The sequence below is a fragment of the Euprymna scolopes genome, chromosome 26, assembly GCF_053919585.1.
Source record: "Euprymna scolopes isolate OS-2025 chromosome 26, ASM5391958v1, whole genome shotgun sequence".
NCBI lineage: Eukaryota > Metazoa > Mollusca > Cephalopoda > Sepiida > Sepiolidae > Euprymna > Euprymna scolopes.
The window spans coordinates 90,228,639-90,245,890 of record NC_136507.1 but is presented as its reverse complement, the minus strand read 5'-3'; the positions used below and the strand labels follow the sequence as shown (position 1 = coordinate 90,245,890).

Here is a 17,252-nt window from a genome sequence, read left to right as displayed (position 1 = left end):
CGGTACTCGTTTTTTTCTGTGTGTGTTTTTTTTTTGTTTTTTTTTTTGTTCGGTCGACGGTTGAAAAGAATTTTCTTGTGAAGAGTACGATGTTTGCGAGGAGACAGAAGTCGAAAGAACTGATTCGTTCAACTTACTCAGCTTTCTCCTCTCTCGTGCTGCGACAGAGACTTATATTATTTATATTATATATATATATATATATAGTCATCACGCTGATGAGGCGTTGTGACGGTGAAACCTCTGTGTGTGTGTGTGTGTGTGTGTCTTTAAGTGTATAAAATTCAGAAAGAAAAACAGTTAGGCATAGGAAGGAATTAAAAAGAAACAAGTGATTTGACTGGTTTCCTTTCAAATCTAAGAGCATCTTTAAAAATGAATGATTTACTGAAAGAAACTTTATTTTTTCCTATGTTTAATTTTTCTGCATTTTTCATTTTGCCTTCAGTTTTTCATTCCATCACATAATATGTATATTTATCTTTACCCTTGCAATTCTCTGCAGAACTGTTTAGTTCAAATGTTTTACACTTTACGACTAAGCTCTATTAAGACATTGTGCATTATTAAGGTAAATAGTAAACTATAAATTATATTTCCGAAGTTTTGAGATGAGGATTTGTTATTTGTATCATTTTGATATTTCGGACTACTGTTCTCATCTTCAGTGTTATTTTTACAACGTTTCGGTCGATGTAATCTTCGCCCTTCTTCGGATATATATTGTCTAACAAGGGAGTTTTTCTGTCTAACTCGGGATTTGCACGGAATTTCAAACGGAACCGGTTCAATAATTTACTAGGGTAGTATAGTCTCATTCCGTCAGCCATTGCCTAAGTCATTTACAATTGTATTTTTTGTCACCCACACAAAGAACTGAACCTTCAATCTTCAGAAGAAGGTAACTTTTACGACTGAATTTATTCAAGTGCTCGAACCACGACGGCAATGACACGATTTTTAGGATATTTATAAATGTGATTTCTCCTTCAAGTAGATCCCATGTTACAAACTATATATTGTCACTTTTAAAAGCAATTAAGAATATGATCGTGGTTTTTGACATTTCTTTTCTTAATATTTGGTTTCTTTCTTTAATTTGTAATGTTTGTTTAATATTTTAAATTCTATAATCTACATATTAAATGCCTTTAACTAGATGGTTGAGGGTTCGGTCTTTGGGAGTGGGGCTAATCTAGCCGCTCTGAAGAGCTGCGATACATCGAAACAGCTTCTCTTCTCGGCTCAACCACTGGCATAAAATGATATCGGCTGCTGTTTCTTTTTTTTTTTTGAATAATGTCTATATAAAGGCATTTAATAAATTCTCATACTCTTTATCTCTGCCTATACCGAAACGTAGATTCCATGAACAAAGTTTCTTTCTTAGGACGACACGTGTGTGGAACTGTCTTCCGTTTGCCTGCTTTCAAACTGACTACAATATGGCCGTCTTCAAGTCCAATGTAAACAAGTTCTTGATGAGCCGTTCCACTTAAGTTAACAAATTTACCGAATCTCCGCTACTAACGGTTACTATAGTTCTGATACTGTACACTCTTTAACCCTTATCCTCGAGTGGCCTCTGGGCCTTGATAAGTGCTGACTCCTATGTAAAAAAAACAAATATTATCTATAAGCACTACAGTAAAACTGCCGACTATCATTTGAAGTTTAAGGTTCGATCGCTTACGTTAAATCAATGCTACTCAAGCCGAGCTTACGAAATGTGATACAACAAAACTGTCTTCGGATAAGAATACAAGCGCGTGCGCGTGTATTTGTAACGATAATATTTTTTTAAGTAACAACTATTTTATTCATCTTTATATTATAGAAGTGGCAATTACTTACAATAAGGATATTCGAACATAGTCACAAAGTCATCTGTAATTTCGTAGGCTGTTTTTTTTTTTTTTTTTTTTTTTTTTGCTCCAAACTGCCAGAAATTAACACAGGGGGCAAATTAAGTACCTATACATGTCAAATCAGCGAGTGTAAACAGTAAACAGTCAGAGAGTATTCGGCGACAGGAAGTTGGAATGTGGCATGTAGGCTAAGGTTGACTGCTTTTTCTTAATTCCTTAAAGAGAGCTCAACTTTATTTTCTTAAAAAGACTTTTATAACGATCTTGAATTACTTATATCTTTTTAAAGATGTTTAAATTCTTTATTGGGTCGGGTAAATATTAATTTTAATTACATGTCTTGAGTGAGAGGTTAATATTGTCGCTCGCCTGTGGTATCCTTACTGGACAATAATGACAAGTCTACTTACTACACATTTATCACTCGTCTAGGTTTCTCCACCTACACTGCAGCAAAGTTAGAAATTTGCATTAATTTGGCTTGTCATTATAGTCCGGCAAGAGTGCATCAGGCGACTTACAATAAATCAATCACTCACTCTAGACATTTTTTTGTTTTGTTTTTTGTTGCTGCTTTTTTTTTTTTTTTAACAGAATCAATTCGCACTTCGATCTAAAGACGAGATTTTACTGTGCTATTTTATAATAAAAAAATTGAAAAAAAAAAAGTGGCGGTTTTTGGAAAGGAGATGACTCGACGCGTAATGGCGTGCGGAGACGACGACGGTACTTTAAAGTAAATGGTGCTGTGTGGGTGTTGGGTTGGCAAGTGCGAGCGGTTCGGGAAAGGAAGGGATGACTGAAATAGGAAATGGCTGGCGAGGAGTGACGTCTTTATGTTGTGAATAAATAAAAAAAAGGGATTTTCGCTGGACTGGACCAGATTGGAGATTTTTCTCCTCTTCCTTTTTTTTTAGGGAACAAGCGGGGGGAAATAGGGCACTGACCGAATTAAAGATTGAATGACAACCTGACTGTATAATCTGGATTGAAGGTATGAGCCGTTAAATCTAACCACAAATCGTGTAACGCAGATAAACGTAGTTAATTATAACTTCTCTCTCTCTCTCTCTCTCTCTCTCTCTCTCTCTCTCCTATCTCTTATATATATATATATATATATATATATATATATATATATATATATATATAATTAAATAATATTCTTTATGCCTACAGACATTAGTCTTTCCTGCTTACGCAATCATCGGTGTAGAGGTAACAATTTCTGCCGATCATGAAATTCAAACAGAGCCACAAAGCCAGTTTTTGCTCCATTTGCTAAGCCTCTAGCGCACGGCCAGCAAACAATTGCTATGTGAATGGAGGGAATTTAAAAAATATTATTAAACGCCGAATTCGGGCGAATAGATTTAGTAGCCATAAAGTTGGTGTTCATTATACGTAAACTTTATAAAGAAAAGTGATCACCCATGGATAATCCCATTAAGATGCGACCTTAAGGGAATATGTCACATAGCCAACTACACAATCCAAGCCATTACCTTTCCAACGAGTCTTCATTTGTTCAATTCTGATCAAGATTCGCTGAGATTTTAAACTTATAAAATTGCCAAAAAGGTGATTTAGCTATCTATCATATATATATATATATATATATAATAAAATTCGAAATCTGCAATTATCAAAATATCATATTTAAGCGTATTTTACGACTGGAAAATGCCGGGCGGACTGCTAGTATATATATATATATATATATATATATATATATATATATATATATATATATATATATATATATACTAGCAGTCCGCCCGGCATTTTCCAGTCGTAAAATACGCTTAAATATGATATTTTGATAATTGCAGATTTCGAATTTATTATTATATTATATTGTGTCCAATATATAGCAATGATTTCAAAAGTCTTGAAGAAAAAATGATTTGTGCGCCACCACCGAGAATCGAAACCAAAGCGTTTAGCTTATGATTTACCTTTGACTTTGACATTAATGTTTTTTGTTTTTGTTTTTTTCTTTGCTTGGTTGTCTTTCCTCTGGTCTTGTCAGTCCACTAATATATGGATATATTTATACTAGTAGCCAAATTGAATATTGAAATGATTATATCTTTGGTTTGATTGGACAAAACGGCATTAAATTTTGCAGGCTTTCGAAGATTTTAATACTATTCTATGGTTAAATTTTTATGAGAATTGGTAAGAAAGAATCTATATTTTAAAACCAAAACAATATGCCCAAATTTGCCTACATTTGTATATATAGTGTTTTGGCAAGCCAGTTTTAGTTTTGCTGATTTCGGATGACTTTTGATTAAGGTTTTTTTTTTGCTTGGTTGTCTCCCCTGTGTTCAGGCAACTTATATATATATATATATATATATAGTCATAAACGTTCCTAGGGGACGTTAAATCCTGGTGAAAATGAACGAATTGTGCATTTTTAGGTCTTAACATACGTAAAGAGTTCTGCACCATGCAAAAAAAGAAATGAATAATTCCAATATTTGCCCCCCCCCCAATTTAGCCCCAAATCCCCGAGGCATTAACATTATAAATTTGAGTTCAGCACCATGCAAAACATCTAATTAGACATACACAGAAAATTTTGGAAAAATATGGCAAAATAGTCCCAAAAATGAAGTGTTTTTATTAAACCTAAAAGAGTGTCTGGGGCATACTCAAGAGTTATCGCGAAGTATAAACAAACAAAATTATATAGAATTCAGTTAGTTACAACTTTTCAGAAAGTTTTATAAAAATCCAAGTAATTTCCGAGAAAATTTCTAGCGTAAACGTCGTATTATGGTGAATAATCTATATATTAATACGATAGCGTGTGTGTTATTTTCTGTTTCACGCTTACATTCGGGTTGTTTAATTATTCTGTACTTCCATTTCTTGCCATAAATAATTTACCAAGAAATCTTCTATTTTTTTTATAAATAATTTTATCAAGAATACTTCCTAATTCGGTCGAATGTTAACTCTATAATAATATATACGAAATCTGCAATAATTAAAATATCATGTTTAAGCGTACTTTACAACCGGGCTATACCGGGCGTCCCTTCTAGCTTAGATAAATACTTTTACAGTTATAACTAAAAAGCTACAATAATATCAGAGCGTCTCCATTTACACTGAACATCTACAGAATGCCAACATCATTATATTACATATGAATGAGTCCCTTTGTGGAATTTCCACAGGTCCCGATAGTCCCTATTAATAAATGTTAATTCTTAACTGAGAATCGATCGGATACCATAATACTTTGTTCGCTGCACTTTATCATATCAAAAATCCATACAAAATTTGAGCCTGATCAACCCAATAATTTCCAGAATAAACGTAGTAATAACAAACCCTTATTAATCCCTATTAAGGCCTAACTGCTCATCGATAATAGTTAGTTCGCTGCAACTTATGACAAAGTTCCATAAAAAATTCAACCAGGTCGTTTCTTAAGTCTGCGAGAAAAAAGCGGTACAGACAGACAAACATACAGCCAGACAGTCTTACATACAGACAGAGAGACAAAGAGAAATATAATATCGATAGATCAGACACTTGAATGTAACTTCGTCTATCGCGCACTGGTGAGGAAACGTTGAAGTAACGTTGGCATATTCTAATTAATCGGCAAGGCGGAGACAGCTTCTTTTCAAGAAAGCGTGACATGTTAACAAAAAGAAGACAATACGAGATGAAAGAAAAGGGGAAATAACGAAGTACACGTCCACTCAGATGTACAAATAGAAACGTACTAGTACACACGCAGAAATTTGCACACAGTAAACATGTACCATATCATGCTGAAGTAGTTCTAACAACGCCTATTTGTGAAAGTAATTCATAAAAATACATAACACACGTTCAGAACGCCATGTGTCTATGTAGTAACCGATGAAATTCTCGTCTTAGGGCGAATTTATACTATAAAAAATTTACTATCAGGGTGACCCGACCTTACCCGGAATTAAAGGATTATCAACAGTTCTTATACACCACAATATTTTTATTGTCATCGAAATGAGTTCAATCGCCTATTTTTCAATCAAATCGATTGATTGCCTGTTTTTATTGGGGCTCATTGCTGTGCAACGGGAGAAAGCTCACATGCCTCTCGGAATGACGAAGTTTACAATACGTTGTAGTCTACATTGCACTGTAGAGAACCTTCTGTTGATTTTTTAAAAATTATTTTTTATATTATGGCTTGCATTAAAATTAAAATGCAAAAGTCAAGTATCATGTTTCAATTGTGCTCTATACAGAAACATTAATTTCGAACACAGCCTTATCATATCAAAGAACCTACTGTTGATTTTATATGCCTTGACGTACTGCTTGTGCGGTGACAAAGGCTTTAATTTAAGTTTAAAATGAAAAAGTTAAGTATCATGATGCAGTTGTGCTGTAAACAGAAACATTTATTTTGAACGCGTCCCAGTCAAATCAAAGAACCTACTGTTGATTTTATATGTAGAGCCTTTCAGCTTGTGTGATAATTAGGGCTGTGACAACAACATATTCTTTTGTTTTGACTCTTGAGTATATATCTGTCAATATCTTATATGTTTTTATATAGACTGGTGTTTTTCTCGGTTGACTGGCTGTGTCTTACTGCGTCGGATATATACTTGGGAGTAAAAACGATGAAAAGAATATGCTGTTGTCACAGCCCTAGTAATAATAAAACTTCTCAGATGCACTTGTGATGTGAGGCTGTGTAACGTGTTAACTCTGGTCAAAATCTCCTGTTCCGTCTTCCATCGGATTATTTAGGTTATCGATTATCGATACTTATCGAAGGCATTCCGATATAGAAACGTGTCTAACAAAACTGCCAGGCGCATAAAGTACGTTAGTGTAAAATTTCATAAAAATTAGCCCAGCCATTTTCGAGTCCATAGGGAACAGACTCAAAGACCCAGAGAAACACACATACAAAGTTTTTCATATAATAGTGGAGATTGTTCTGTTGTAAATTCTTTGATGCTCATCCAATACTAACCCAGTTTTTATAGTGGAACTATACATTTGTCGCCCTACAAAAGACGACGTAATTCCATTTGTTTGATTAAATACCGGTTTTGTTTTATTTTATTTTTTTTTGTGTGTGTGTGTGTTTTGTTCTTTTTCAGACCATCAACTATTTAGCCAGTTGTGTACAGATCCCAAAAGCGATAGGAGCCTTCTATCAGGTCTGAAAGGGGCACAATGCTCAACAAGCGAGATCGGAAATTCGCCGTTGCGCAGCTCATGGAATCACGTCGTCTTTTCTGGGGCGACAGTTATATCGTTCCAGGCTATACAATGATATCCTTCCAAGCGTACAGTTGTTTCGGTTTTCAAAGATATTTTGATATATATAGTACTTTTATATGTTTTCTTTTATATTTATATTTATTTATATATATTATTTTGTTATTATTTATATATATTTATGTATATATTTATTTTGTATTACTTATAAATATATATATTATTTTTTATTCTTTATATATATTTATTATTTTATCATTTATATATATTTATATTTTTGATTATTTATATATATTTATTATTTTTATAATTTATATATATATTATTTTTTTTTATTATTGAAATATATTTATATACATATTATTTGTATTATTTATATATATATTGTTTATTACTTATATATATTATTTTTTATTATTTATATATATTTATATATATATATTATTTTTTTATTATTTATATATATTTATATATATATTATTTTTTATTATTTATATATATATATATATATATATATTATTTTAATATTTATATATATTATTTTTTATTATTTATATATATATAATTATTTTAATATTTATATATATATTATTGTTTTATTATTTATATATATTTATATATATATTATTTTTTATTATTTCTTTATATTTATATATATTATTCTTTATTATTTATATATATATATTATTTTCTTATTCTTTATATATATTTATATATACTTATATATATTTTATTTATATTTATTATTTATATATATTATTTATTATTTATTATATATATATATATATAATGTTTTATTCTTCATATATATTTATACATATTATTTGTTATTATTTATATATATAAATATATATATTATATTTTTTATTTATATATATATTATTTTTTATTATTTATATATATATATATTATTTATAAATATTTATATATATTTATATATATTATTTTTATTATTTAGGTATATATATATATTATTTTTATTATTTATATAAATATTATTTTTTATTCTTTATACATATTTATATATATATATTATTTGTTATTATTCATATATATTTATTATTACAAACTAGCAGTGTTACCCGGCGTTGCCTGCGCCATACAAAACAAAAAAGTAAATGGAGTTGCGTTTGAACACACTTAGCTATTCTTAGCATATTAAACAAACAGAAAAACACAGTCACTTTTTTTCCGATTCGGCGATCTATAAACATACGTTCTCTATCCAGGGTGTTGGACATTTTGGATTAACCAACTTATATTTATTACGTTCTGGGCCTATAGGCCAAGATCAAGTGTAGTATCTGTTCTGATGCTTTACTTTAGTAATTAGGCCTTGGTCAATGTAAAGGAAACCCTTCATACTGAAACAATTACTATTGAAGTTAATTAGGCCTTGGTCAGTGTGGGGGAAACCCTTCATACCGAAGCAATTACTATTTATTTAGACACTGCCAGAATGCCCCCTTTTGGGGGGGGGTCCCCACATTAAAAAACGACCTTGTATCTAATTTGCTTTCAAAATAATACCATCTGTTCTTTATATGGTGCATTAAATTTCTTGTTCTTTTTCAATGTAGGAGAGATCCTTCACGATAGAGACAATATTTATATGTCTTGCTTTTCTCCACTTTAAAAAACGACCCTGATGTCTAACCCTGCCCCGTGGGGAGGCATTGTAAATAGGAACTTATAATCTTTACAATATATGATGTTATATTATCCCTATTTTGGCTTGCGAGAAACACCATAACATTTGTCTAGTATAAAACATAAAAAAATAACAAAAAAATGTGTTTATCTTTCAGGAAATGCTGGATTTAAATACACTTGCTCTGTCTATGATAGTGAGCACACATTGATTACTATTTACCAATTACTAGATATGATTATACATCATCGTCATTATTATTATTATTATAATTATTATTATTATTATTATCATCATTATTATATATATATATATATATATATATATATATATATATATTAACACGATAGCGTGCGTGTTCTTTTGTGTGTCACGCTTACATCCGGGTCGTTTAATTGTTATATTCTTCTACGTCTTGTCAAAAATATTATTCCAAGTTTTGGTTTCGGTTTCGACTTTAGCTGATGGCACTTAAATCATTTTTTTTTATATAATTTTATCAAGAATTCTTCATAAGTTTTGGTTCCGGTTTCGATTATGGCTGAAGGAACTATATATATATATATATATATATATATATATATATATATATATATATATATATATATATATATAGATATATATATATATATATATATATATCTATATATATATATAGATATATATATATATATATATATATATAAGTTTTTATTTCGGTTCCGATTTAAGCTAATGCACCCAAGTCATATGGATATATATATATATATATATATATATATATATATATATATATATTAAAATCGCAACTTTATAATATATAAAAATCGATTAACATTAACTTTATAATAATATATACGAAATCTATAATAATTAAAATATCATATTTAAGCGTACTTTACGACTGGACTTTACTGGGCGTTCGTGCTTGCTTAGATAAATATTTTTGCATTTTTTACAAAACAGCTACAATAATATCAGAGCGTCTCCATTTACACTAAACATGTACAGAATGCCAACATCAAAATATTACGACTGAATGAGTCCCCTGTGGAATTTCCACAAGACCCGCTAGTTATTATTATTATAAATCCTGGGAAACACCGAGCAGATTTCTTTTGTAAAATAGCATAGCAAAACATAATGATACTGTTTTGGCGAATTAATGCAGATATTTGCGCGCAAGAGACCTTGTTTCTATCAAATAGGTGGTTTAAAATGAAAAAAGAAAACTTTAGCGTTCCCAGGCTGCTACTTTCACTATAAAAAAAAAATTGCAAACTTAACTGTGTTAGTAATTGTCTGTATTTTTGAGATGAGGTGTTTTCATTGATCGAGATTGTTGGACTGACTTCCTCATCTTGGTTGTTATAGTCACGTTTCGGCCGTTTTACCCTCCGGCCTTCATCAGATGTTTTGTATCGAACTGGGGAACCGTTTGTTAGGAATCTCGAACCCAAGTCAATTCCCACAACATTTCATCACTACTTTCCAGTTGGCTTAGGTTCAAAAACGCCAACACCTCTAAGTGGTTCATTTGCGCGCGTCAGTTTCTTCTCCCATGTTTAATCTTCTCCAGGAATATCAGGTACAAAGTTCGCGAAATGTAAAGGCGGAGAAGATCAAACGATGCTCAACATCCAAACCGTTTATTTTCCTTTTTCAACTTTGGTTCATTTTATTAAAAAAATAAAAAAATCATTTTCCTTTTCCTTTGTCTCTCTTTCTATTTTTCCTACCTTTCGTTTTCTCTTGTTATTTCTTTATTTTTTCTCTTCTTCTCGTCCGCACCTATTTTACTCTCTTGCTAGAATTAATCTAATTAATGTATTTTTTTTGCTTCTCCACGAAAGCATAATGTAAACACAAGGTCGTTTTTAATGTGGGGTTAAACCAGCTCCCCTAAAACAAGGGTAAAATGGGGGAACGCTGGCACTATCCAAAAAAAAAAAAATAGTAATTGTCTCAGTATGAAGGGTTTCACCTACATTGACCAAAAACCAATTAACTTGTGTGCAGCATCTGCAGAACAGATACTACACTTTGATCCCGACCCGAAGGCCAAGAACAACAGAAAAAAGGCAACCCTCTTTTAATTAATCTAATTAATATCGATATGATTCTCATTTACCTTTAATGACGTCATTTAATGTAGACGATGTTTTTGTGACGTCATCTAGTATGCACATCAACAAGTAGGCAAGTGAAATCAATAGTTTATAACAATAATAATATTAATAATAATAATAATAATAGGTCTTGATCAAATTTTATTCAAATACGAAAATATACACAGAGTGGCAATTTACCTATGACGTAATCTTCCGCCTATCTCCCCAATTTAAGAAGAAATATTGAAAAGTACAGAATACTAAAAACGCAAGACTTTCAGGCTAGTCATAGTCACTATAATAATAAATTCGGAATTGGCTAACTTATATTCTTTACGTTCTGCGCTTTCGGACCAAGATCAAGTGCAGTATCTGTTCTGATGATAAATTATGTAAGCCTCAAATGATATAATAAATGCACACATAATAGAGACACGCTATATATATATATATATATATATATATATATATATATATATATATATATACAAGAGTAAAAAGAATAACACAAGACAAATCAATTGCATTATAAATTTATTCCAACCTACAACCGTTTGCATTTGACTTAAATAGTGCGATAGTCACAACGTTTTTTTTTTTATTTATTGGAATCAAAGATAAGGAAGAGTTGAAAGAAAGGAGGGATAAAATATAGTTAAGAAAAATAATATATATATATATATATATATATATATATATATATATATATATATAAGGCAGTGGTTACATATGAATAAATAACATACAGTTTTCACTTACAAGAGTGCAATACTCGAACTATAATATTTTCTTTAAAGATACGACGTAAATAGGGATAGATACACAAGTATTTACTCAATTTCGGTAATTTTAGTTATTAGTTACAAAAGCGCATACACTTATTTCCCCTTGAAATGTTGGCATAAAAATCTGTTCATCAAATTACAATTTTCACAAACTTGGGCTTCATCGGCGCATTAGAAAACCCAATATTTCAAATGTTTCCCATTTTTCCTCTTTTTATTGCTGTGCCCCAGTAGATAAGTTTTCCACCCTATGGCAGTAATTGTTTATCGTTTGGTCCCAGAGTTTTAACTGCTCCATCTAATCGGTTTCAAAGAGATTTTCGGATGTCTTATGCACAAAGATTCTTACTGTTTTGGTGGTTCCATTCAATATCACAGGAAATATAAGCTTTCTAAAATGTTGTCTTATCGCCTGGCACTGCACTAGTTGATTTGTTAGTTCTCCTCATGGTTGGTTTCTTCAATCTTTTCCATGTTTGTAAATTGATGATTGACAGGTCTGAATCGAAATCCTGCTGTAAATCCACTTTCTTGTTAACAGTTATATATTTCTGCCGGCTTTTCTTCTTGATTCAATGTCGGATCTCGCTTTTCAGACCCTGTTATTATTTTGGTTCTTTCTGCAATATGTCGATTTATGGTTTGTCCTGATATACTAATTGCATGTTTTATTTTTGTAAAAAACGTCTATGGATGATTTTGGGTGGGAGATTGGATAACTACTCCTTGATTGTGTCTGACTTGTCTCTTTGTTTCCTTGATTTTTTTTTTTGGGGGGGGGGCGTTGTTCGAGGGAGTACCCGTTTGCTTTGTAACTAGTCCTTCATACGTATTAAACGCCTGATACCTCGATGTTTCTTGACTCGTTCTTTACGTTGACTGCGCGTTGCCAATCTTTCGCTAGTTTTTGGAGTACGAGGCTTGTTCGCTTTCTAGTCTTGAGTGAACTTGTCTTATCTCTGCGTTTTCGTCGAAATTATACCCTATGCAAAAATAAAACTCTTAAAAACAGCTGCTGATAGTGTAGTCAGAAGAAAGTCGTCGCAGTGCTAGTTAACAAGAAATACAAAGGTGGGGCAATCTTCGTTGTCGAATTCGCCAATTGAAACACTTCCATCTCTTGTGAAAAAGAGTCGTATTCAAGCTGAAAAAATATAAAACGAGTTTGACCGCTTCGAAGAATTCCAGTTCGCTCGTCTCCGTTGGTAGTAAGTAGTCAACGAACTTATTGTGCTCTGTGGTCTCTAGTTTTCTTTAAAAGTAAGCGAACCTGGTGGGCATTACTTCACTCTTGGGAATCAACAGTCAATACATTTTCGTATCACCTATAAAACGTGTCAACCGTCTTATCGTGCTCCGGTGCGTAGGTAACCGTTTCAATCGGATACCATGTGGTGTTTTGGAAAATAGCTGCGCTATTATCACTGTGTTCCATTCTGTTTAATATTTTAAAGAAAAGTTCCTCTTGTCTCTTCTGTCGAAGTAACAATTTCTCCTCCACATTTGTTCCCGCGGTTGCTGTTTATGTTCTTGTTCCGACAGTTGCTTTTGTCGGATTTCTCGCTGCTCCTTGTGGAAATGCCAACTTGAGCTGTTTATTTTGTACTTTTAATTTTTCCTCAGTTTTCTTTTTTTTCTTTTTTTTTTTTTTTTTTTGAGTAACTGTATGATAATTGTCGTACAGTCCTCCACCTCGGATATCTACACCAAGCGCACGACAAAAAGACATTGGAAAAAATCTCGGGGGGAACAAAAAATGCTCTTTCTTTTTTTGTGTGTGTAAATACTGTAAAATGTATGTATATATATATATATATATATATATATATATATATATATATATATATATATATATATATATATCATTTGGGATTTGAAGATCTAAAACATTGAAAGCAGAAATAAAAATAGGGGAAATAAGTGAATAAAAATAAAAATAGGGGAAATAAGTGAATAAAAATAGCTTTCTATCAAAAAAAAAAAGTATCTCCTATTTTCTTTGTTTCATAAAATAAAATGTTTACTTCCAAAGGAGTAAAAATATTCCAAAACTCGAGGAAAAAAAATCTTGGACAAATTAAAAATTGTTCTATTTCAAATTTCCAGTTTGCAATGGATTAAATCAATGGAAGCGTCAATGCGACACACGTACACAAAATTAGATCAACATTTAAAAATTCATAATTTCTTGTTTTTTTTTTTAAGAGGACGGTTCTATTTTTTTCTTTTCTTTTTTTTTGCAGCAAATAAATAGTGCAACCTACAAAAACGCTTTGCAACAGAGGTTTTCATGAAAAAAGGATATAAACTTGGGATTTGAGTTTTTATTCTTTTTTTAATTCGTTTTTTTTTATGCGTTCGTTTCTTTTAATTAATTGTTTCAGTGTCTGTTATGACTTTTATTTGTGGGACCTTCGAGAAAATGTCTGTTTTCTTTTCTTTTTTAAGATTAACACATGCAGAGTTTTGCCTGTGAATTACCGCGCGTAAATCCTTTTGAAATTACTGTCACTTGTTATTTTGGATTCGAATTCCCCCATCGCGAGTTTGCTGTGAATTTATGTAGATAGAAAACGAAAAGGTTTGGAAATAGTAAAATGAAATATATATTAACACAAAATAAAGAAACGTAAATTGGTTAAGTGGGACACTGCTCAATTGGAAGGACAAAGTAAGGTTGTGACCTACTCTCTCTCTCTCTCTCTCTCTCTCTCTCTCTCTCTTAGATCCAAACTACGCGATCGCAAAAACTGGTTGCCGGAAGTGACGTCAAGAATATTCGATCGTTAGAATCTGTAGGGGTGCCACCCAACCTATATATATATATATATATATATATATATATATATATATATATATATATATATATATATATATATATATAAAGCTGAATGTATGTGTGTGTATGTCTGGTCACAAATAGGCTCCTATATGGTTGACTATTTTTAAAAAAACTGATTACATATAATGATAGAAGGTGTATCGAGAAACAGCAATGAGTATGTTTGATCTGGCATAACGGTGGTTCATTAAAACAGTGGGGTCTGTGTACGCGCCTGGTCCACAAAGTATGAAAATAAAAAAATTTAAAAATTAAAAAAAAAACGTTTACAAGTGTTTTGGATATAGATATACATAATAATACTTTGATAAGTATGTTTTAACTTAAATAGGGATGGTATAATAAAATTGTGGGGTCCTCGTTCGCGCCTGGCTTCCATAGAATGGAAAGAGGCACAAACTTTAATAAAGACTTTTCATATCTATCTGTGTATCTTTGATAATTATGTTTCAGTTTGAAGAAATATGATATAATAAAATTATGGGGTGTTCGTTCGCACCTGACCTCCATAGAATCGAAATATGTCACAAAGTTTAACAAGGTGTTTTAATATAGATCCACAGAATATTGTGATAAGTGTTTCAGTGTGAACAGTTATGGTATAATAAATTAGGGGGTTTATCTATTTTATTTCTACTTTAATCATATTCTGCTTTGGTTTTGATACTCTCAAATTTGAAGCTATCTCTTTACAACTGTTCCTTTTCATAACCTATCATACTTTCATAAATCAGAGTCCATTTTCTGTAGGCTGTTTTTGAACCATGTCAACGACGGGTACTTTTGCTAGTATATACATATATATATATATATATATATATATATATATATATATATAAACTAGTTGAACTCACTATTTATTTTTTTTACTAACTTTCTTAATTTTTGAAATTTTTAAATATACAATCCATAATCAAATCATGTTTATCTAGCTTTTATAAAAACGTATTGTGCTAATACACAGAAGAAAAGAAATGAAATTTTTCTTATAACTTGAAGAAAAATAGAAATTAATAGAAAAATGCATGAAAATGATATAGAAATAATTCCAGATAATTTTATTCTTTCTACTTAAAACAATGTTCTTTGCATCTCTGAAGAGAGCACAATTGCCGCATATTGTTATATAAGTGTCTTATTCAGAGAGTCTTATTATAATGTTTGTTGTATCTTAGAGAGAGATGTCGTAGTAAGAGAGGCTTTTATTAAGCGGGATGTTGAAGGACAGAGAGAGAGAGAGAGAGATATGTTGTTGTAAGAGACTTAGAGAGATTGTTCGTTTATAAGAGATTGTTCATGTTATTACGATTCTTATATATTAAATGTTCATTACTTAGACGTGTTGAGGAAGGAGAAAAAGAGGAAGAAGCTCTTTGAGTGAAGGGGATAGTGTTCACTGTTCGGACATTGTGTAGACATGATGATGTAGATTCTCATTGTGGATATGAGAAGTCGAGATGTGTATGAAAAGACATTTTATAACACAGATATATAATACAATTTTCACTTTACCTTTTTGTAAGAATCATAAACACAAGACGAGCTTTACAAAACACATGATGGTTTATTCTTCACACGACCAGCCGTGATTTCCATCATCAAGAATTCAAAGCTTCACATTTTAGTTTCAAAGTGACGTCTCGCTTCCTAGACGACTGACTGTCTCTCTCCGAGTTTTTCACTGACTGTCTTTTTTTACTCTAAAGTTTTTCTCTATCCCTAGAACTTTCTATTTTCCGTGACGTCATACACATGTTATAACATGTGCCTTCTTTCACGTGTTCTGGACATGCGTGTCCAAAACTTTTCCTATACTCAGTAACCTATTTTCCAATATGTTAAAAACATTATCTTATAAGCTGCATTCTTTCAATTTAAAATTTCATAACAAACTTGACAGTTCACATTCTTTTCTTGAAATATTTTATCTCTATTCTAAACAATCGTTTGATTTACATTTTTAAATTCTCACACGTAATCTATTTCTAAACCTAAATTACGAGGTTCGAATTTCGTCTATAGCTATTTCATTTTCATTTTAACTAATCTCTCTATTTTTATACTTACATGAAAAGGGGACAGCCCTTATCATGTAACAATATTGTAAAATATTCAATGCAATTTGTTGATGTGTTTGACTATAGTCGAGGGTGACGGAAAGCTTCCTTTTCATAAGGTGTAGGGGAGGGCACTACTCCATCTTCAGGATTGCTCAACTTGTACTTGATCCTTCATTTTTTCTAACGTTGCCGTACGCTCGAATCCTGTTCGTTACAGTTCAAACTTCTCTCGGACACTCATGCCGTCCCTCACCGTATAAAAGGAATAAACAAACAAAAATAAATACATCCGTGTCGGCATATTTTCCTTTTTAACAAAAACATATATTACCGTCTCGACACCACTTAAAACGTCTCTCGCTGCCGCATGTCCATCTAGCTTGACTATGATTCTCCTTCTTCTGAACGCACGTCGGCCACAGCCGGCCCATTCTCATCTTCGACTTTATAAGTCTGTATTCTTTGACCCTCACTTTGCTTCTCTGACCACGTGGTGCATTTTTCTCCTTTTCACTGTTTTTCTTCTCGCACATACTTTGTAATTTGCATATGCGTTTTTTTCGGCTACTGCAGCTAATCTTTTCGCAAGCCAGCAATCCTTCGCTGCTGCTGATATTTTCCCACGCCCTCATATGCGGTACGTTACATTATAATGCTGAGCGTTTAGTAATAGTACACAAGGAAACATTTTTACATTTTTAGT

At 31.6% G+C, this 17,252-nt stretch overlaps 1 pseudogene; it reads left to right on the top strand.

The window, feature by feature from the left end:
- The first annotated feature begins 8,386 nt into the window (after nucleotides 1-8,386).
- LOC145248533 (U2 spliceosomal RNA) lies at nucleotides 8,387-8,482 on the top strand (annotated as a pseudogene).
- The last annotated feature ends 8,770 nt before the right edge of the window (nucleotides 8,483-17,252 follow it).